Genomic DNA, 23432 nt, shown 5'->3' on the forward strand with positions numbered 1-23432 from the left:
TGTGCTACGTGGTAGTCGATGGATCAAAACGCGTGACAACTGTTACGGAACTATATAGAAGCGAGTCATCTGTATTTGTTCGTGTTGTAGGTACATACTTACATGGAAACATGGAAACACTTACATGTATTCACCGCAACAGTGGCGAGTTTGGTCTAGTACGGTTCGTCTAGAGTTTAGAAACCGACGAGCATAATTTTCCATTCGATGTAAAACCGTTGCTCCGAGTTTCCACGCAATTTTTACGTTTGTTCATGCTGGAACAAAACATCGACGAATAGTCGATACGCTCGTGAATTTCACTCACGGCTGTGTGCCAGCACGGAGGAAGCTGACTGGCGAGCATTTTCTCGCTGGCCTTTATGCCAGTCGAATTTATCACGTGATATCTAACTGACCTATCTTACCGAAAACCACTATCGACGATAGTAGCATCTGTTATTATAAGTATAACGCGAGGATTAAATTTAACGGTTGCCCGAATAAATTTGAAAATAAACAACGAAAGATCTGAAATATACACGGAATGTACATGTACGTGTGAATGAAAGTGTTCGCACGATGATCCTCGCAAGACGCAGCATCGCGATATTTTTCGTATGAACACGACAGACGAAACATTAAAACAAATGGCGATATTCACACGGTACGCGGCTTGCGATACGTGTATCACGATACGAATATCTCCGTGTGAAACTGGCCTTAATTTACGTGACGATGTCGCTCGTGCAACTTAAAGTAAGATCGTGTTTTTCATCACGCACTTACAATTCTATGCAATTGTACGAACAAACGCATCGATTTTCATGAAATCTGTACGTTCGACCAGATTTAAGAGGACTATCGGTGCTTGTCAGCTTCGCCGGTACAGCGCGCTCCATTTGTAAGAGAAAACATTTACACGTCACTTGCGAATCCAATTTTCTCAACATATGTAACTACTACTTCGTGTAACGATCGGTGATTCCTTATTGAAAAAAGATACACTTTCGTCGAGTTTGCGTCAAGTTACGAGAACAGTCTCGAGAACTTCGCACGTTACTCGTAGAACGTCGAGTTCACGAAAAACGTGCCTGCCGAAAGATAGAACCATCCGAGACTCATATTTTGCGCTGCACACCTACGCTTGCACACTCTTCTATTATATAACCTCTTGGGAAGCCCACGAATTCGCAAACGAATCGTTAATTTTGAAATTGAAAAGACTTCGAGGATAATAGGATATAGCGATGACGAGGAACTTTGCTATTTTATAATTTGTCGCCGCATCGTGGAAGAACGAATAAAAAAGGATAGGAAAGCGAGGAAAGAAGAGCGGAGAGACCTAAAGAGGGAAAGAAAGAGATCAATAGATACAATTCTCGCGTTCTAGATTCCGACCAAGTATTCGCAGCGTTCGCCGAATTGCACAAAAGAGAATGGTGGGAAAGTTTAACAGATCGAGAGTCCTGCTTTGTCAGAAATCGTCAAAATTCGAGTCCAGAATGTTCAAGACATTATTTTGCTTGCAACAATGTTTCAGTCTCGTAAAGACCTGACAAACGGCGCATTCACTTGCGGTCGATGCTTTGTTTTATCTCCGTCGGTCTCTTTGTATGAAATTCTGATACGCAACGGTGCGACGTTAAATAACCTCTGATAAATCACTTCGACCGAATGAAATTCAAATTAATTCGATCTAATTTCCAGCAGCTGTATAACGTTCGTTCGTTACGTAATGTCATCCGTAATGGTTTTCGCGAAAACAAGACGCGTGTCCGCTGTTAGAATAATCGGATAACCAACCGACGAAAATAAATCTACAGTTTTTCAGCTAAACGATACCACAAACACCAGTGTTTCGACAACAGGTTATGTTTTAACTAAAATAACTCCGGAGGGATGAAAGCGAGAACAATCTCGGCATGGTTGGACGTTAATTCTTAAAAGAGAAAATTGTAACGCGTTCAAAGTAGCATCGTAGCAGCGAGAACGTTGCGCGAAGTATGTATGCGATGTATATACGCACCGAGGTTAGGATCGACCCAATATTTTCGATATCGGGCAGGGGTTATACCAAGCTGGCACACTGAACCGCTTTAGGAAGGAAATATGGGCCAGATTTCCTCCGCGCTTTAAAAACAATTGTACACGCGATGGATTTTTTCCCTAAACGCGTAAAAATCCTTCTCCCTTTCTTTCTTCGTTTTATCTTCGTCCGGCCTTTCGTTTTCTCTTCCATTTGGAAAATTTTCATTTCTCGTCGTTGCGTTACTCTTCCACGGTCATACGACATCGTTATTTTCTTCCGGCTTTTCTCAAAGTTAATTGAATTCATTCGTTCCGTCTGCTAAAGTAGCCGGTTCCTTATTCTTACTTAAAGATGGATTGCTCGAATGTCCGTCAGAACGACATCCATTAACGTTGAGCGAAAGAATCTTTCTTATTTTCAACTCCGTTTCAAAGTTTTCGCAAAGATAACTTACGTTACTCGTAACGAACATTGTAAAACGTACAGTCGAATCTGTACAATTCCACGCTCTGCTATAGTCGAGCGATATATTTTAAAATTCCTCGAGTTATCACGAACGTATGCGGCGCCCGAGATATTAACAAATTGAATTATTAACGATAACATGCACGGGATTTTCTACGCTTTAATTACGAGGGTCGTAGCGCGCAGGACGAAATTGGTGTACCTTCCGTTTTAATCTTCCCCATCTAATCTTATCCCTCTCCTCGCACTCTCCGGTCGGTTAACAATATCTGTCTGTATAGCTCGCGGGTGTGCTTAAGTTCGTATCAGTTAATTAATTCATTGCACGAGTCTTGTCCCATTCTAGACAGTAAGCCTAATTTATCTGACGAGAGAGAAGTTGAAGGGGTCTCTCCGAGGGATCGGCATGCGTGTCACCAAATGCTTCCGTCAGTCTGTTGCCCTTGTTTTCGTTTTCCATCTCTGTGCAATGTTTCCAAAGAAGGAATTATCTGCTTCGTGCATTTTCGTTACGATAGCGGAGTGGTACGTGTTCCGAAATTCGTCCGGCGTGATTTTAGGATCGCCAACGTAGCGTCGTATTTAACTGTAACTGCGTTTGACCTAATGGCCGATCCGAGGTTCGTGGTTGACATCGTACGATACGATCGGAATATCAGTTTGAAAAATCAGCTGCTCCGTTCGAACGGTACGGTATCGTAGGAATATCACTTTTAGTCAAAGCGCAAGGATTTTCCAGTTCTTTCATTCATTCTTCCTTTTATCAACATCGAATGAAACGTAAGAATACGCAAATAAAGAGAAAATTTATTTCTTTTCGTTTGTTTTTTAGGGAAGCGTGGTACGTACGGCTCACCGTGTAATGACATTATCTTTGTGCAAATAATTCTTTTCATATCGACATATATATTCGGAGCATATGTGGTTAAAAGTAGTGCGAGGATAGAGAGGCAAGAAGTACTATGTAAAATTATAGCGAAGTCGGACTGTACGTCGTATCGTACTTACCGATAATCACATTACAGTTGGCAAACTTATAGTTCAAGCGATTAAAACTTTGTCGTATATTTCGTTAGCAGATATTTTTTTACGAATAAGCGATAAACGATATGATTCTTTAGATATAAAAGTTTAGTTGGAGGCGTAATTTAAGGAAGAAAACATTCACGATGAAACGATTTGGTCGTATCTCGTTCGAGATAAAATTTCGGAAAAATATCGAAAGACAACGATTCGACAAAAGTTGACGAAGAAAGTAAAACGCAGACTACCAAGTTAAAAATTTCTCGCTACCATTTTATGGAAAGATAACTATCGATAAGACAACGAATTTCTAAATGGAAATCCAATTTACCGGTACACGCGCAGCTTCGATTTCGTATACGATAACGCACGCGTTTCGTCATTCTCGTTTGCATTTTGGGAATAGTTTCCTAAAGCAGTTTGATTTAGCGATTTTACGCTTCAATTTGTTTTGCTAGTGAGAATCACGACAGACGACTCGGTTTCACCTTTGTCTTGCCACCGAAACACAGAATTATATACAGAAACAAACGTAGTCACACGCGAGCATACGTACGTAGCAGCCTAGTCGCCCTCAAAGTAGCATTTACACGCAATATGCTCCTTGTTGCGTCAATTTCGGAAGAGCAATTTCACTTTGCTATGTATTTTAATAAGCTCGATACGCGGATGTACGTTTCTTTCTCCAGCAAACAGAGATATCAGGTAAACGATGGTAACTCACAGAAAAATGGATTAGAAAAGTTACGTAGAATAATAGAAAAGCGTGCGATCTTAATTACTCGTTTCGTATTTTAACGGCGCGACGTAAAGATAGTAGAAAAGAACGAGCGAATTATTATTTATTTTCTGCGGTTCGATTCGAGCGGACCATTTTACGTTAAGGCATCGTAAGGGTCAGGCGATTCCAATCTACATGAAAACCGACTTGGGGCTGAGTCGATGCTTGGCTGGTACGAAAGCCGTAGATCCTTCGAATACCTTATCTTTCGTATACGGTTATGTATATACATGAACTATCTACATATTTTATTCATTTCCGTTGCTCTATTACGTACATGGTGTTGTAAAAATCATAGACGGAATTATACTAGACAAATGTTCGGGCGTCTCTCCGCTCTGAACGTTTTACGAATGAGCGCTAATTACGAGACGGCTTCTGGAATGTCGGAAATATCTGTTGGAAATTAGAAAAAATTTCCATCGGACGTACGTGTTAACACGCGCGATGCATATAATAAATAATGGTGATGCGGTTTGAATTTTCAAAGTATGTATGTACATACGTGCTTACATAGTTGGCAGGATGGCGAGGAGGAGACTGTCTGAAAGCAAAGTATAGAGGGGACCGAAAGTCGGTATACAGGAGACAGTATGAAGCTCGCAACGTCGAGGAAAAGGAAGCATCTTATCCAGCGGAAAATGGGCGGCACGGTTAAGTTCCAGGCTTGAAGTTCGCCTATTACCGTATATAATAAAGAGCCGTTATTCCGTGGCGCTCTTATCTCCAAGGTAGCCGTGAAATAGAGAGAGGTAGACTACGCCAGGAGTGGAGAAGGCGACTCCGCTAGACGAGGACTCTCGGCCCGGCTCGACTCGTCTCGTCTCCGTGGTATGTCGCACTCCGTGGCGCGGGCGGGACCGGCACAAGCCCACAGGCTTCTGCAAACATTCCATCAAGACGAAGAGAAACCGACTGACCAACGGAGAAGCAACGAGAGAGAGACCGAGCGTGCTCGTTGATGAGACGCTCCTGAGATACGTTTGTCGCTGGCCTGATAGAAAAAGTCTCCTCCGCTCTTTATTTCATCGAGACAATGGCGCGAGGAACGTATTATAAGCGACGATGCTCCACGAATTGACTTGTTCTTTGTTATCGGATTTCGACGTCGGGATCGGATAAGGACCCCGTGAGAGATATCGATGCGACGTTAACGAGAAACATCGCTATCCGAATGACTCTCGAATCGCGGCGGCGTCTTTCTCCCTTTCAAATTACAATCTACAAATTGTCCAATTTCGATTTACAGAATATTCTTGCTCGTTACGTTCTAGTCGGGTCAGTGTGTTACTTCTCGCCATTTCTTCTCAGTTTCCCTTCGTAATTTTACTTTTCGCGTCGAATTCCCTCAGCATTTGGTATTCGATCGAACGCTAATAGAAATAAGTTACCGATAGATCCAATCTCGAGATACCCAATTTTGACAACATTTCATACGATTGCCGATCGTCTGTGGCACGTGGCAAAGCATAGCTCGTCTATTTGCCGGTAATATTTTGGAATTAATGCGACTCGCTACACTTGCATCTCGTTTTACCTTCAATTCGAAAATAGACGTTATACTTTTATCGTATATATCGTATTCATTCGGTGGTGTTGGTTATTTTTAATTTGCGATACGACACTAAACGGGCACAAGGTTATAGTCTTCGTGAAAATTTGTCGTGTCTCGCGAGACATTCGTTTGCTTTTGATTTCCTCGGAGTTTAAAACCGACGAATCCCAAATTCCTACATCGTACGTGATTCGAAACGGAGATCGCTGCGAAACAGTACAGTTTTAATTACAGCACGAAATCTTGTCTATAAATTGCAGTCCGTACTAGATCACTATCCATCTATTATACTACTGGCTAAAATTGAATTCCACTGCGAACGCTATCGTTCCGTAATAACCTGGCTATAATAGACCTTAGAACTGGGATTGTATCGTTGATTACACGAATATAGCTTGCGTGTGTTTATTATATTGGATAGAAGCTTTCTTGCATCTATCGAGCTTTCCACGATACTATCGCAAAGACAAAATTTGCTTAGAATAACTTTCCTATGAAAGATCATTGTCGAAATATTGGCAATATGCTCGCGTTTTCTTTTTTTTTTTTCCTTTCTTCCTTTCTACCCGACATCGTATTAAACATTACGCAAGCGTGAACAGCTAATTTTCGCGAAAGGTATAGACCAAAAAAGAATTTAAAGATCGAGGCGACGTTAAAGTGAATTAGATGAGCCGGTAGAGTTATCTGAAAGATATGCTAAGTGGCATGTGTGGAACATTAGGACGTCGTTTATCATCGTCAGCCACCCCCTCCGCAAGATAGTTTCTGAAAACGATAACTATTCGTGTACGCATTTATGCGATCCAATAAATTCTTTGAGGTCAAAGCTGCAGTCTCTTACGTGCGCCCGTGTCGTATAAATAATCGCTGGGAGCAACGGAAGCAACGTGAAAAATGCTTTCTACCCTAATGTATTCTTATAAAGTAGGCAAAACATTATTCATATTCGATTCGGTTCGTCTCGCTTCTAAAAGTATAGGAAGCTTCTTGGTTTCTGTCTGTTCATATTTGTCTATACTCGCGCTTTGTTCCAACTGCTACCGCGCTAACAATGTTAGTATAATGCAAGCGTGATCAAGGATGCAAGGCGTAGCGAGAATCGCGTTGAAACTGGGCCAGGAATTCCAATCTTCGAAATTCCATTTTCAATACGACCAAATAAGGCAAGTGGTTGAGACTAGCTTAATTTCGATGTTTAGGATGATCTACGTGTGTGGGTATATACCTTCGAGCCTTCCTCGTCACATTAATAAATCGGTAACAGACATTAATCATGCTGATATATTCTGTTAAATCGACTCGCGCCAAATAATTATTTTACACCAAATAATACGTACGATCTCGAGTTTGAAGAGTTTTTATGATTGGTCGCAAGTTATAACTTGATTACAAATAGAAAATTTTGTTCCTTGTTCGGTGCCTCGATTTTTAATTTTGCTTCTCGAAGAAACCATATCTCTAAACTTATAATTCGATCAAGATTGTAGAAAAGTTAAAACATCGTTCGTATAAAGATTGTTTGCTCGGTCGAAATTACAAAGTGCACGGAAAAGATATACGTAGGTCGATCGAATTCATTCGAGTTATATGTAGCTATTTGTTTTTATGTATATGTTCACGATGCAAGATTTTTAAAACCAATCATGTTGCACACACGCTAAACTCGTACCGAATTTTCATCGCATGAGAGTTAAAACATCGAATGAAAAGTAAATCGTGTTCGTTCCTTTAAAACCTTTTCACGTTGCAACGAGGGTGTCACTTGGGAACCCTTTTTAATTACACGGACGACAGTTTGAGGAATTAAAACAATGCGCCAAAGCGACATATCGAACAACGGAGTTTTACCATACGAGTTATGATTAGAGTTTTAAACATAAAAGCACGCAACTTCGCATCGACGAACGGACGAGACAAAGCAAATTAAACGTTTGCTCCGAATCTATTTTCTAATTATCGATATATCGTTCTGCTTTTACTTTATAAACGAAATTGGACTATATTTCGCCTATCGACGATTAGGAATTGTTTCTTATCCTTTGGCGTCCATCCTTTTTTAATCGCGAAAGCGTGGTTTAAACAAGTCTTGAAGATTTTCTAAGGAGAAGGATCAAAGACTGGCGAACCTCGAGATCGCGTAAGAAATGATTTAAAACTGTTGAGATGACTTCCAGGTTCGCACGATAGACAGAAGATGTTCTAGAAAATATTCAACCAACTGGATTCCCGCCAACTCATCGGTAATTGCGAGAGGCTATGTAAAATCAAAAAGCGTAGTCCTTCCAACCCGACTCGTCCATTCACGCGAACACCGCTACACGCTGAATTTCCATTTAACATCGAATCGTGTCAAAAAAAAGCAATTATTGCTCCGCTATCTTCCATCGGCACACACGCGCGTGTTCCGACAGAAATTTACATCGTGGTGCGACGTCGATCATCAAACAGCTTTGTTGAGTCGAGGCAAAAACAAAGTAGATATACGTACGTTTAGGTGCGTCGCGCCAGGCCTCCGAACTGCACGACAAATTCGCTTACGACTTGTTCACTTTGCATTATCAAAACGCACTAACAACTAAACATATATTTCAATTTGAACGTTCTGTTCGTCAAACTATCGTCGGAGTAGGCAAACATAAAAACAATATCCAATTGCGCAGATACTCGAGTCGGATGTTCGATTGCTCGTTGAATATACGAGCGTGGTACGTAAAGCATAGTAAATTAAAGGCATTTTCTCAAGATAGCGACGTTAATAAAGCGTCAGAGATACGTTCGACCAGCGAAAGCTCGGCTATGGTCGATTTTACAGTTTCCCCGTAATTTTATTTTTACAGGGAAATCTCGGTGGTGACCGTCGGAAAGAGCGGTAAAACCGCGATAAGAGATGCTATTACGGTCCAATGTATTTACGTACGTGGACAGGTAGGTTTTATTTGCAACCACGTCAGCACGCAGTGGCTGCTCGATGTGCTTTCGGTAGTCGCCTAGCCGCTGCTATTCCGGTGAATGTGAACTGGCCCGAAAAAAGAGGGAAAAACCATCTTCCATGGGCTACCTACGACCACGGGCTACGGATTTTCGCTTGTGGCCCGTTGACTTTGTAATTTAGCTGGCTGCTTCGCTGCGTTCCCTCGAAATAAATACATACAACGGATCGTACGAGAGGATGCCGCGCATCGTCCAGTCGTCAACACCGTTGTCCCGTCACCGGTCTAAAGTCTAAACCGTTCGCCCACACTTTATGCGTGTCACGTCGCGTCTCCCGAAATTTCTCGTCGCATTCGTTGCTTTATCGCCCTCGGGATTTCTCGCGTTTCGTTGTCACGGTCGGACCCTTCGGGTTTCTCATTTTTGGGAAGCTCGAGCGTTTAATTAACTGCAAACAGAGGATTTTTCTTTCAGTCGGTCTTATCAGTGTCGCGTCGTATTTTACGTTTGCGACGCTCGGTTTGTACAAAAACCTTTGATACGTAACCAAATGGAAAATCGATATCGATGATCGATGTAGTACGATCGATAGTGGTTCCAAGCGAAGCAGTGACTCGTCTAATTTGTACTAAGAAATCGTCGCTTTGTAGCAACCGTATTTCCACGGAATAATTAAACACGCTTGTTAAATAACCGATTACAGCGACAAGAGAGATGTAGCCGTAAATTGCAAGTTCATCTTATAGCATTTTTTTTAAACCGTCGCGATGATACTTCGTTAACCCGTTGTCAACCTATGTATCCGTAATATTTGATAAAAATTCATTTAGTGAAATCAACTTGTTCGTCAAAATAGTTTGACGTAGAACCGAACAAACGGTTGAAAATCAATGAATGTTTTTTAGCGTTCGTTTGTTCGTTAAAAACAAAAACTTTTTTCTGCATATTTCCAGAGCGAGCATTAATGCGACGACGGCAATGTATATAACTAAATCCCAAATTGCATTCGTTTGTTTTATACGTGTTCGTTCGAACGGTTAGTTAAAAGTGGGCGAATAGAAAGTTATCTGTGCTATTTTTTTTTTTCATAATCTTATTTTTTCCAAAATGTTTTACGTTTAAGATTTCTTCTCAACTGTATATACACTTTTTACCTTTCGCGCGCATAATTTTCAATTGTACCGAGCTGCCACGCGAAATACAACTTTCATTCGAAATATTTGTTTTCCTATAAATCAACGAGGTACATACGTACATAATAGAACGTTCTTTCCATCTCCGGTTGAATTTTAATGACATTTCGAGCTCTGTTTTCGAGCATACGTGTGGCTTCAAGGGTTTTCGATAAGGCCAGGGGAAAACTGTGGCTTTTCAATTTATGCGTAAACTAAAATGTAAAATAAAAGCCGTAGCCTGTCGAGAATATTATTTTCTATTCTTTCTTGCTAACGGTGCAATGGTTTTATTAAAAAGGATCCCTTCGAATCCCTTAACCGATAGAAGCAATTACTCTACACACGAATTATCCGATTAGGCGAACGGAAAAGCGCGGACGAAGAAATTGCAGGATCTCGGTGAAACATCGGATTTTTCTCATAAGAGGAAACGTTTCTCCAAAGATGAGAAACGCAGATGAGTCGGATGAGATGGAGGAAAGTGAAATAAAAGGGAATATAGATCGCTATTAGTATTCAAGGTTTCAGCATCTTTTCACGTCATTCGAGATAATGTTTTTCTTAAGTAATCACCGGCATAATGCTCTTTTTTCTAACAATAAGATGGTATCAGGAGACTTCCCATTCATCTTACTCGAAGCTGAAAATGCAGAGGAGCGGACGACCGATCGGGATATTATATTCCGAAAAAATCCAATATTCCAGGAGAATTTTGTGAAAAGTCAGCGATAAGATTTTCATTTTCAATCGAAGCAAATCACTTGCTATAAATTATTACGTTGTACGGAACGCCGAGCAATTTTAGAAACCGTTTCATTAAATAGGATTATCAAAATGTCGAAGGATCGTACACGATTGCGAGAAAAGGGTTATCCAAGCATGATCGTTTGCTAGAACGGTTCCTACGTTTTGCAACCAACGTGTCAGCTTTTCGTGTAATCAACGGAAGACGAGTTTCCCATATACCATAACTCGATATAACTCTGTTCTCTCTACGCAGCCCAATTGGCAAACCGTTGGTACGTATGTCTTACCTTTTCATTTTTGTGTACTTTCTTTGCTTTTGCTTTTGCTTTTTACGCTCATCGATCTTACCAGTTGCCCCATAAACTCAATTTTGTAGAAATATCGTCTCCCATATGACTTATAATATGTTACCACGTACGCTTCATTTATCGTTTCGAAGGCTACGGCTTTGGCTTTCGAAGAATGTATCGTTCCAGGTTGGCGGATAGGGAGAGACAGTGCGAGACGAAAGAACATTTATGAATCTTTCACGAGCGAGTTTTTGAGCGTTCTCCGAGGGTGGAAGTTCAAAATGTAGACTGCGTAAACTATCGATCCTACGTATCGCAAAGATTATCGTAAAATCAAGGAAAGTAAGACTTTGGTATTTGTTCGCATTTAGAAACGTACGGTTTCAAGATAATTACATTATTAGTCATACATTTAATATAAGATAGGCATGAAAAATCTTGTCGTGTATTTAATTTTATCGATTAAAGCAATCGCGTGCGTATTCCTGGATGCACAGCGACCTATGACGGGATTTTTAAGAGGACGATCCAACTTACAAAGAGTTTCCGAAGGATTGATAAATCTTGAGTGGCATAATTGTATTAATAAATCTTGGAAGCTCTTTGAAAGTTATAAAATTTAAAATTCCTTCGACAGCGCAGCTATTTTACTTTCATAAAGCCCCTCCAAGTAATGATTAATTACGAATAACGTAATTATTGTAACTTTTGCTTATTGCCGTGGGTATTTATAAAATATATCAGATTTTTAAACTTCCTATTTAGAAACGTATTTTCAAATCGAACTTTCATTCTATATCCCGTAGTACATATTGTAGTCTTGATCGATTTGGGGGAAAAAATGGCAAACTCCGGAATTTCGATAGAAAAAATTAACCCATTCTCGCAAATTAATGACAGAGCTTCGTACATAACAGTAGATTTACGATCGGGAATAATGTAAATGAATAGTACGTCCGTCAGTAACGGTGGAACGAAGGCACGAAATGCCAAAACAATAATATTCCTCCTCCTATCGTGCCGTAAGAAAAAAGGGAAGATGCCAGATGCGAGGAGAACGTGTAGTCATTTTTCTTCGAAGATTATCTGATCGGAAAAATGATGGCAAAAATTACCGTTAAACGATTTATTTAATTGGAATCGATCGATCGCAAACTCCTTAATAAATTATTTAAAAAATGGAATATCCACGATAATTGTGCACATTTTATAAATATATATGTGTATACGTTTGACGTATTTCCTCGTACGTATGGTTACGTTCTTGAGGAAAGAGCATTGGTTTCCATTAATTGGTTATATGTATATAATTAGAAACAAGGGAAATATTTCGTTTCGGCGAAGTTTCGAGTGGTTTTCGAATTTTCCCTGTTAATTTGTTGAAAAAATAGGAATAGAGAATGTGTTTCATTTCTGTCGTGTAGCCTTCGATTGTTAAACAAATAGATAAAGATAAACATCGGTGGCAGCCCATTTGGACAGGAAATATAGTGAAACAAAAACGGTAGAGCACAGGCAAAAATTTGACGAACGGCAGACGGCTGAAAGGTTGACAGATTGAAATTTTGAGATGATGGATTCGATAGCCGAATCTACGTTTTCATACTATCGAACGTGTGTTCATCGTATAACGATAAATATATGTATATATGCGAAGATTGACATTGGTTAAAAAACCTAACGGATATACATGTGTACCTGTCATCTTTTATTTTGCATACATATTTCTAATTATGTTAGTATTTGTGGGGAGTACAATTACGATGTCCCACTTTTGTATCTCCGAATTTTTCCGATTACTTTTCATCAATATCGTTCATAATGTAATTTTGAAGTTTCGCCCGTGAAAGATAACCGAATTGTAGTAAATTTCCGAAATTTTTATTTCATGTCCGATCAATGGGCAGCCGACCGTGAGGGATCCGTAGTTAGTGGATTTATAGTAGCGAAACGAACGAGTTGAATTTATGAATTTCCTTCCAGCAAGTAAGAAATGACGCAGGATAGGAGGAGATTGTACGTGGAAGTCGCAAGATTAATCGGCTAGAACTTCCTTCGCGGAAATATAACGGGATACGTGTATTAACATTTTTCCTGTATTTATTCTTGATTGGAATTACGAAAATTCAAACGCGTTTCTTACTTTTTCAAATTTAGTGCAGAGTCAAAAAGGATCGATCGACGATCAAATAGTACGTTTGACAAAACGTTATTCTTCGATGAATGTCGTGCACCTTAACGATAGAACTAGAACGACGATTATACGTAAACGAACGAATAAACCGACTTACAGCTGTATGGGAAGACCTCGTTAATAATCGTTAATAAACGCTAAAAGGACGTTGTTCGAGCCAGGCAGTACCAAGTATCGCTATGCTACTTTCATCAGGCTGTATTCTCTCATTTTCGTGATGCGTATTCCACGGGAACTGCCTTGCCTCTATGATTGATGTACCATCTCACGTTGCTAATCGATTTCAGGTAATTTTCCGAGGCTCGTCAACGCTAGTTTCCTCGTCTCGAACCGAAAGAAGAGGCAACACAGCGAACAGAAATGTATAGCAGAATGACTCGTCGTTAACGCATAAGTCAAGTCATAGAACTCGAGTTGTACTTATAAAGTACCTATATTGCTAGCAGTAAATAATAGGAGATGTTGGTGGAACACAGTTATGCGATTATCCTATATCGCGTATCATGTATTTCCAACAAGCAGGAGGTTTTTTTTTTTTATATCGGACGTAGTTAATAGCGTTTAAAGGTATTTCGCGATATTAAAAATTTGCTCGAACGTTTACTAACAAAAGCTGTCATCGAACGTATCTCTTGGCTAAAAGATAGGGAAGGACGGGAGGGGGACAACTAGCGCAACGGACTATGACGTCGCGTCGTAGAGATTTCAGGCTTGTTATTTATGATAGACGAATTTGCGTCTAGTCACGGCGATATTTCAAGGAAAGTGGCATCCGGGGAGTGGTGGGTGCAGTCATGAAAAGCTATGGTGCCTATTCTCCGTTGCAGCGAATCTTTTGGCTTAGCTCGGTCTTTGGCAGGGTGCATCGCGCCCTTAGCCGCCTTAGCTCGGCTTTCCCATCCCCTGGGACCGATTACATCGATCGTTTTATGGAGCCGGTCTTGTTACACGATCCCGCAGGAACGTCTAAAACCTCTTTCTGACCTACCTACATCCGCAGAATATACGTTCGCGCAACGAAAAGTTGCAAGTTCGTATTTCTTTCTTCGTAGTTCAGAAACGTTTTTAATTCGAACACTCCTTTTACAAATTACCATTCCGTTACGATGTTTACCACGTTAAACATTCCGTACATTTGCAAACGATAAATGATCAGGTTACGTTACGAAGCAACGTGCGTGCAACGTTAACAAGATTAAAAACACGTAGAAACGTATTCGCGTCTGGTACTTACGAGCGATGTTACTTTACCATCGGTAAATGTTCAACCGTTTCGTTATCTATTACTACGTTACATCGTTATATGAAACTTGTTTAGTTACCGAATCATTTGTGCAAGCGTATTTACTCGCGGCATTATCTTTAATTATACGTACAAAATCAGTTTTGCTCGATTACTTCGTCTTGCGGACAAACCCAAATACAGATTATACGTATCGTGAAATCGTTCGAGATATATACGAGGTAATGGATCGTCATAGTGAGAGGAACAAACACTCGAGTATATTTAACAAAATCAATTTATTATAATCAAGGCGTACACTTAACGTAGGACTCGCGATTATTAAATTTGTAGTTCGCGGTATTACTAGTAGCGATTCGCGATTACAAGTTCGACTTCTGGTCGATGCGTTTTTGATTCGCGCTATAAGTTCGGACGATGACTACCTAAGATACCGAGGAACTCTGAACAATCACTATGGAGCGCCAATGATTGCTTCGGACCGATATGTAACGACCGACTTTCCGTCACGATGATGTCGCGAAGGAAAACCGTGATGGGGTGTGTCCAAGGATGCGAGATCATCGGATTCGTTAAGGAAAGCCTTGGCGCGGAAAGTGAGGGAAATGGACGCCGTTGTTAATTGGCTAATTCTTGCGTTGGTGGTTGGAAAAGGATGCTAATTGCCCTTGAAAGAAAGTCGCTAATCGTACGCGAGAAAAGCAGATTTCTCGTATCTTCCCGTAGGAGGTGACAAGTTTAGGGACTGCTAAGAGAAAGACTCACTTTGTCACTTTGGAGAGGAATAGGGTTTTCGTGTAGCGAGCCACAGGACAGAAACCGTTGGAAAGTTTACTGTCAAGTGCCGCTACGTATAATTTCTTCGTGGATGCGCTTAATGTCGATTATATCGTTGTTAAATCGGCTGCTTTATAGGATTGTTGGCCATCGTTATATCGCGATCTTACAGTAGATCTTAGAAACGACTTTTGCGTTCTTCGACATTCGTATTCCAACTATCGATAGGGAAGTTTAACTAAGAACGTTCGATCCTTTGGGACGGAAATACATTGACGGGGAAACGTTATTGCATTAGCAGTTATCTACGCATCGCTATTTCGTTGAGCACGCTACACCCGAACGAAAGACAACGATTTTTTCAATGAGTTTCTCTTCGCCACATTTTCTTTGATTTCGAAACTACGTAAAGATATTACAGTTGACGTAAAAAAATAAGGGCGGAAATATAAAGATCATGATCATATCGAGCGACAGCCAATGCAACAGATATCTCCGATGGGAAATATTACACCGATCGTTTCGCGTTAGCTGTTTACAGATTCCCCGAGGAACAACTAATACTCGTTTCGTTGCATGTTCGCTTCAATGCCCATCAAACGTTCAATTGTATCTGTTAGTCTCTCGAATCGGGTTCGTCGGCTAGCAATGAAATGAGATTTCAAATACTACATACGGTTGTTGCGAGATAATTTATCGGCCAACTGGTTTTTCTGCGATACGATGGTTTTAATTGCGAATAATTAATTTGATCGAAATCGGTATTCATTTTTGTTCCCTCGAATTATTGATTCTCCCGGATACATGCTACGGGCAAAGACAATGTCGAATACGAACACAAGCTTCTCGAGAAAGTTCCCATTGAAAAAGCATTTACATCGTATGCACTATGCAAGATGCTTCTCTACTTCGAGCATCGCGTTCTGAATATTGAAATCGAACGGGCAGGAACGAAGAAGAAGGCACAGAATGGAAAGTCAAAGTCCGTTTGTCCGCGATATTTCGCACGTCACTGCATACCAGCTTGTGCGCTTCCGAGCGTACGCTTAAGGAAATGTCGTGTTCCCTTCGTTGACACCTGAGTTTGTTTTTTTTCAGAATTTCTGTAACTCGTTTGTTCGTGAAATACGATTCATCTTTTAGTTTATAATCGCGGAAAGAAAAAAAAAGAAAATAAGTACCGCCAGACTAAAGTTTTCATAAAATTGCAGGGAGATATAAACACTTGTAAAATATTTGCCTGTCGTATAAAAATTCTTCAAAAGCGACAAACAAAGTCCGAAGACGCGTCGTTGAAAGCGGCGATCGTTCTCTGTTCAACCGACCAAATGGATCATCCGAAGTTTCGGAGACCGCGATTACCGATCCTGAAACGATCGAGGATCTTAGCTTGAAATGGAAATTACAAGTCTTTGGATTCGACCGACTGTCGTGAAAAATGGGACACGCTGTTCATCGATAAGAGCGTAAAAAGTCGTGCGTAATGCGAATAAAAGATCGAAATCCGATAGGAGCACGGTAAGTACGTTGGCCCGTCACTTGCAACCGGTCGCACGATCATCCTGCTCTCCGTTACCTCGCGTCGAGTCGTTACTCCCTGCCCGGAATCTCGAAATTGCTCGAGTTATTCGAAAAATTGCTCTCTTTCTAGACGTTATGCCTTAGTTCTACATGTAGTCGAGTTCTATCGATTTTCCTAGCTTCTGCTTATATCCTTTCTTTTAATACGTCGCGGCGATCGTTCGCAATGGCGCTGTTGTGTAACGTTCTTCAAATATGTACATACATGTGTATACGCTTTATCGTATCTTAAGCCTGATTTTTGTTCGCTTAGCATCTCTGCAAATAAAATTGATCGAAGTTAGATCGCGACGCAGCGAAGACGACCAAGGGCACACGTTTCCGCTACGCGTTCCAAAATCAAGGAAGGAATTCGATGCAACTCTCTCTCTGTCTCTTCCGGATATGTTTCAGCTGTATCGTTCCCCTGAGATACGCGCGATACTCCTACGCGGTATGCTTTCGCGTCACGTGGAACAGAATTTTAGAGTTTGTCTGTAAAATTCAAAGATTTTCCAAGAATCGAAGAGATGCTTCAACTTTTCAGAAACGTAAAATGCGATGTATCTTAGATGCTACGATATCGATATATCCACGATTCGAATATTAGTCTAATCGAATATTAAAAATTGTAGTTTCCTCAAATTTTGCATAAAGTAGTTTCGTCGGATACGAGAAAATGAACAATTCCGTTAACTTTGAGGTGATACGGGCGAACGATAGTTTCATTTTGTAAAAAGAAATCGATCCATGTATTTATTTTGCACTTAACTGGTTGTAACAGAACGCGTTGATCACGTGGATGCCACCGCGCAATTCTCGACCTAAGCGATTACGGTAAACCAGCAACCACTCCGTCGTCTACTAAGAAACGAATGGCGATCTCTTGGACGAAACTCTCGATATTATACTCGGTCAGTTCCTCGAGAGCAAATCGATAATTTCTAGGAAATATTTCAGTTTAGGGATGGCTAGGGTTGTTGGAGCGTGGACATTTCTCGTCCACTTTATCGCGTATTCGCATTCATTATTGGAGCAGTCTCGAGTTAACGATCAATTAAGCGATCGCGGGTAATATGGAATGCCTGGCACGTAGTAATGGCCGCATAAGGATCGCCAGAACCACTGGAAGGAGAGACAGTGGCTTCGCCTAAACTAAACTACGACGTTCTTGCCTTTGTACTCTCGAAACCATCCATTACTTGGGATTTTGGACTACGCAGCGGTAAAGTCGATCGGTTATTCTTCTTTGCGTCGCTATCTTCCTACGATTAGAAATACATTTAAATTCACCGTAACGCGATTCGTTCTTCCTTTTATCCTCGACGCGATATTACGCAATTTAAGCGCGATACGTTGTTCGAATTAATCCAACGCCAATACCCGGCACGAACAAGATACTTTGAAGAAAAATCGACTGCAATTTGGATCCGTGTCTCCGGTATTCAGCGTTTTCGCTTTATCGGCGGAACTGCGATCGACGTTAGTTACAGATTCGAAAGGTTTGTTAGATGTTGATTCGCCGTTAGGGAAAATTATTGCTTCGCTTCTACGTGAAACGAGAAAGTAGCGAAGAAACTTGGTCGCTCGTTATATTTCAATGGTGAATCGCCGACTCTGTAAGCATACTTTTCAATGGTATCGAGAAAAAAAGCGTTTCGAGAGTAGCAGGCCGGGATGAAATGGCTCTCGGAGACCGATAAAACTCACGGCCACATTTCATCCGAAATTTTAAAGCTAACATCCATATATCTGCTTAGTGGGATGCTAGATGAGAAACTTTGCTCGTTAATAAATCGCCTTTTTTTTTGCGCGCGTGTAACCACGAGGATGTTTTCATTTGCAGCAATCTCCTTCTTGTTTTAAATGATTCCGCCGGCACATAAACCGGCTATAAACTATCGAATGCAACTCCACCGCACACGTTGCCCCTACTTTTTATCATTTTGGCCGCACATACGATCGAAAACATACGGCGCAACTTCATTATTTCCTGCGTCTATATGAGGCCTTTATATCGTTGCGTCCAGTGGAACTTTCTCACGCGAAACATAGACCTGTGAAACACATTTTGCGCATGGGCTGGTGGGGTGCTGCTGCTAATTATCGAACTGGTTTATGCTTTGTTTATGAGTTTGCCAGCGAAGAAATATTGCTTTCGCGGTGCCGGATGTTTTTTCGCGCGATACAGCAAATAACAAAGGATACGATACAACGAGACAAAAATCCATATCGGTTAAAGTTCTTGCAATTTTGCTCGTTAAGCCAAATCGAGACGCGAAGATATTCGGTGTATATCTATTCTCCCTTGACGAATATCGAAAAACCTGTTTAATTTACTTCGCAGTATGTTTCGAGTAAAAACATAGAACGGGTTTTTCATTAGTAAAAAGCATCTCCGTAAGACGGTAAGGTCGAAAGACGGAAAATCCAATTACCGTACTCGGTATACGGATTGGAGAATTTCTTTGCCTTTCGTTCGACGCGTACAATTTCGCTACCAACTTTGATACCTCCGTCAAAGCGTGAACGCATTTTCTCGCAACGCAAAGATCTCGCGATGAGAAGTTACACTTTCCAACGAATAAGCGTCCGTCATCGATCCGATCCATAGTTTCGTTATAGACAGTGTTGCATTCGCGAACCGCGTTTTCTATCACGATGGGCCAACCGTTCAGCGGTTACGAAGCGGAAGGTGCTCTACTCTCGTCCAAGATCAAAATATGGATATCTAGTTAGTTTCTCTTCAACGTGGGTCGGATTAAACTCTGGCTGAAGTTTAAGGAGGAAATACTTACTTGGCAATATCGAATCAAGCGTTCACCTTATTTTAATCAGATCGTATCTATGCAAATACATCGCCATACAACCTGACCTGACCCGAGACACCAGTATCCGATAAGCAGTGCAACTGCATCCGATTTGAAATGGAAATCAATACCGAAACAAGACCCGTATCGACCCGTTCCGATTTCCCTTCTGATTCGAACATTCATCACTTTACTTGGATACTGTAATAGGCTTCCCGAATCGAAGCGCGCCTTGAACGAGTACTAATTTCGACTGTCAATGGTTATAACGCTTATGAAACAGCAGCAGGAGGATCGCTTAGCACTTCCCATGCAAGCTATCCTTTCAATTTTAGTTGAATCGACGGAACTACGTTTGTAAAATCTGTGCAACTTTAGATAATTTTTAGCGGACAAATTATCGTAATAAAGTTCGAAACCATCGGTGGTTGAAGAACTTTTTTGTCTTTTTTTTTTTTGTTAAAAACGTAGAAATTATGGTTCTTGCGTAAGAGATTTTTTACACGGAGTTTCTTCGCATAAGATCAATAGGCTGATACAGGCTTTTCGCGATATACGTAGGTATACGTAGAAAAGATCGATCTTCGAATGATCTTGCTAAATAGAAAGTAAAGAAGAACGTAATTTTATTGCGACGTTTGTTCGAAATCTGTCGGACGTAAAAATTGGACGATACTATTTGACTTATAAACTATAAACGAACAAACGTGTATCGTTCGATCCGGAGGAAGAAGAGAGACAGACGAACGCTGTAGACTAACGATCGCCTGGAGATATTTGTCAGAAATTCTTTGATTCGCGATTCGCCTGGAAGTCGAGTTTAAACGCATTACGTTCTCATGGTAAAGGCTTTGGCAATTCGAGTTTATTTATGAGTGAAATTAAAGCGAAGGGACGCGTCGTTTCGATTCGACTTAATTTCATTTCGTATTTGTTGCGGTGTTTGTTTAACGCAATATCGTGTATCCACCGATGGGGCAAAACACACAGATTCAGAGACCAATAAATTGTGGATAATTCCAGTCAGGGAACCTGAATTTAAGTCTCTCCGTTTTCCTTCTTTCAAGAAAGAGAGAGAGAGAGAGAGAGAGATGGGGGAGGGGGAGATGATCTAGCTTCGAGACTATTCAATTTCATAATCCGATTTGCCGTACGATTGCGGCAAGCAGAAAACTTTCGATTTATAGCGTGCTTGAGACAGAATGCTCGGGATCCTGTGCCTTCGCGGTATCATAAGGAGCGATGCAATTTTCTTCGGAAGAAAATGTTCACGGGATACAGTTACTCTTTGTCCTTTCCTCCTACGATTTAAGCAAAGATAATTAACAATAAAATTATCTCTTTCCTCAAATAGCACATGCTTTCATAAATATTTGCCATTCTATCATAGCGGCTAGCTTCCAGAAGATAATGAAAAATATATTCGAATAGATGGATCGAACGGACAGGTTCTCGCAGAGATGAGTTCGTTGCCAACTAGTTCGGCAGAAATCGAAAGAAATGTTTACCGCGGCAATGGCAACACGGTCGCGCGTTTCAGCGAATTACAGCATTAACGTTTCCAGAGGCAGATGGTTCGTTACGTGTTACATCTAACCCAGAGGTTAGCCCGTTTAGCGAAGCCAACCAGAGCTTTTCCTCGGTGCATAAGCACGGAAAGTTTTCGAAATGGCAAACGCGTTGTTGCCACGAAATTTATACGTACATCCGGCACTTCGGCTATTATCCGGTTCCAAGTAATCACTTTCAGAGTACGAAAGAGCTTTCAGAAATAACGTCGCAAAGGGATAGAAGTTTTTGTATCTTGGATATTTGTATCGGTGTTCGCGATATGATTCGCTACAAGAAACGGGTTAGCGAGGGAGCGATTAAGTCGAGGAGAGTTTGGAAAGGATTTCCAAGCAATAAGGTCGAAAAGATTCTATGTAGAATTATTCGCAGAAGATAATTAAAATTTCAAGATTGACGGAAAAGTTGAGGGAATGCAAACAGCAGTGGCAGAGTTAATTATTCTTGGTGTATTAATGTTCGAGTAAAAAGAAAGTGGAAATTGCCCGAGCCGGTCTACAGGCAGCCGTCAGGGGTTATCGTGTCCTTCTTTTCGAACAATAGCATTCGTTTCAGGAGGAATATCGGCGAGGCAATAATTGAAACTTCCTTCAGCGACGCGGGCTGCTGTTTATCCGTAAGGAGCGTTCCTCAATAGGTCCTCTCAGAACTTGGACGATTTATCTTTGATGTTTGTTACCGGTTTCGCTACGTAGCCGGTCGACGCGACGCTAAGTAAACTCCGACGGTGTGGCCGATCCATTAATTAAGTTAATTAACTCTAGACAGGTAACACGACGCTACTATGGACACCAAGTAAACTCTAATGTCGGCCTAGAAACCGACCAACATTATGCTCTACATACGCACGTAATTACACCGAGTTTCATCGAATCCGTCCTTCCGCCACGCTACATCTATTTTCTTGTCTTTCCGTCTACCAATTAACCTTTCGCTCGACGCAATTTACAATCATATTGCACGCCATCGACACCCTATTCCATCCTGATTTCGTCGCCGTATCATCACCTTCCTTCGTTCGTTCGTCTTCTGTAATTTACAATTTCTATAGAGGAAAAATATGTTTTCATTCCGATGAATTTAATTCGATCGGATAACCACCCACGCGCTTTTCTCTTCTTTTTTGTCCTACTTTTGCGGAGACACACTCTCTCTCTCTCCGTTTTCGAACTTGATCTTTTAACATTTCGTTCATCGTGCGATACCTGCATTCGTAGTAACAGATTACTTCTGCCGCACTTTTGTAGCTCAATGGTACGCTTTTTCAGAGTATTTTTCACGCGAATCTAATCTGATATTTAATGGCGAAACGAACGCGTAAAACGAACGCAGGGTCCGCGCGAATTTAATCTTCTTCGTAAAATTACAAGCAGGAACGAGATTGCGTTGGAACGTGCGCAGCGGAACCGCAGCTAATACGCAGCCAACCAAATGACGTAATTACTCAATCGTGGAATTCCAATGTGGTCTGTTGTTACGCGCGGCCATACTCTATATATGTAGATATTTAAATGAGAGCGTAGTTGAAACTTAGTAGAGTTGACCACGAAACAGGATCAAGGGATGAAGTTCTCAAAGAGAAACGATGGTTAGTACGCGAGCGTTGCACTTGTATACGTTACATCGGAAGTTTCAGTTTCGGGTTAAGATATTCTCTCGTATGACGCTTCCTCGACAACGCTAAATCTTTGTGAATTACGATCCCAGTTGTATTTCACAATGGTATAAGATAACAACGAGGGTCAAAAACGGTCGACACGGTCCATTTAGAGCATAGAACGTTTTTCAAAACCAATGAGAGAATAATACACGCGATATCCGAAACGAAAGAAAATCGCGTAATTTTCGCGAAACAACGTTATAACGTTATTCGCGACACATGTTGTCCAATATAAACGATTATGTACATATACAAAAAGCGAAACAAAAACGCGAGCAACAAAAGGAAGGGATAAACGATCCAATAACAATTATTTTTCGATTATTTTTTCGTATCTGTAAAAGTAAAAACGATTCTATAGCGAACCTAAATGCAGGTTACTGCTCGGAAATCTACAAATTTACTTTCGAAAATCGCGTTTTCGAACCAAAGGAGATATTAGTCTGAGAGTTGTTCGATTTATCTGATCTTACATTTACCTTCAAACTCGATTTCCGATCGGAAACGTATTTACGTTCTCTTTTGGGAGCTTTGCGCGCCGATGAATCGTCCAGTTTAACGGGATGTAATATTCTCGAGCGACTATCAGAAATCCACGCTTTTTCTTTAACATCGGCGAACCGGTGTTTCGTTCATCT

Source organism: Bombus fervidus, chromosome 1, assembly GCF_041682495.2.
Source record: "Bombus fervidus isolate BK054 chromosome 1, iyBomFerv1, whole genome shotgun sequence".
Classification (NCBI taxonomy): domain Eukaryota; kingdom Metazoa; phylum Arthropoda; class Insecta; order Hymenoptera; family Apidae; genus Bombus; species Bombus fervidus.